This window comes from Microtus ochrogaster, linkage group LG4, assembly GCF_000317375.1.
Source record: "Microtus ochrogaster isolate Prairie Vole_2 linkage group LG4, MicOch1.0, whole genome shotgun sequence".
Lineage (NCBI taxonomy): Eukaryota > Metazoa > Chordata > Mammalia > Rodentia > Cricetidae > Microtus > Microtus ochrogaster.
Genome location: NC_022030.1, coordinates 19,646,206 through 19,647,396, shown reverse-complemented (window position 1 = coordinate 19,647,396; position 1,191 = coordinate 19,646,206). Strand labels below are relative to the sequence as shown.

Below are 1,191 nucleotides of genomic sequence, written 5' to 3'. Positions count from 1 at the left end.
AAAAAAAAATGCCTAGAGCCCAGAATCCTAGACCCAGACCCCCGGAGAGAAATCAGGGCTCAGGGTGACAGGACTCTTGCACTGTGAGGCCAGGATGCAGCTCCTGAACACACAGAGTCACAGCTCACAGTGTCACAAGGCTGCAGTGCTGACTTTTTCAGGCTGGAGAGCAGTGGCCTAGAGAGTGTCAGCATCTCTAGATAAGGGAGTCTTAAGACCAGGGTGACTCACTGAGGTCCACACACCCAGAGCTGACGTTCCTCAGACTCAGTGGGAAGTCATAAAGCAGGCCCAAATCTCACCACACCTCTACAACCAAGTGACCATGCACTCACAGAGAACAGAGGGGCACCGACTGTCCCCACAGGTACATGGTCAGCCACATCCTGGCTACTGACAGAAGACTCAATTTTTGTTTGGAGTCATAGTGCAAGCCTGTAATCATCCCAGGCCTCACATCCTCAACTACAGAAGGAGTTCAGTACCAGACTGGGCTATAGACCCTGGGTGGGGTGGAGATAGAGGAGGAAAAGGAGGAGACAAAACTAGCTGCTCTTGCTATAAGGGCAACACATTATTCTGCTGTGTACCTGAAGTCCCAGGACTTGGGGAATGGAAGCAGAAATCAGGGGTTCAAGGTCATTCTCAGACATGCAGTGGGTTCAAGGCCAGCCTAGGCTATCTGAGATGTAGTCTCAGACACTATCTTAACAAAACAAAACAATAATGGTGCCAGAGAGAAGGCTCAGCAGTTGCAAAGGACCTGAGCTTGCTTCTAGCACCTGTATTACAGGTACTGACAGCCTATAACTCCAGTTCAGCGGATCCAACATCCTCTTCTGGCTTCTGAGATCATCTACATGCATGTCACACACACACACACAATCTAAAAAAAGGTCTTGAGAGGCAGAAGCAGGTGGATCTCTGTGAGTGTGAGGTCAAACTGGTCTACATAACAAGATCCAGGTAGGCCAGGGTTACATAGAAAGACACCAGTTCAAAAACACAGAACTAAACAAAACAGCCATAAAAAATCACCCAGAAGATTTGGTTTCTTCAACAATCAACAAGCAGGTGGACAAATATGAGAAACTCAGTAGCCCCTAAACAAAACAAGACACTGGGGGGAGGTGGCGCACACCTTTAATCCCAGCACTCAGGAAGCAGAAGCAGGTGGATCTCTGTGAGTTC

At 48.6% G+C, this 1,191-nt stretch overlaps 1 protein-coding gene across 1 annotated transcript in view; it reads right to left on the bottom strand.

The window, feature by feature from the left end:
* The window catches only part of Phldb3 (pleckstrin homology like domain family B member 3), a 17,229-nt gene that overhangs the window by 13,606 nt on the left and 2,432 nt on the right, over nucleotides 1–1,191 (bottom strand). The gene's annotated exons all lie outside the window — the stretch shown is intronic.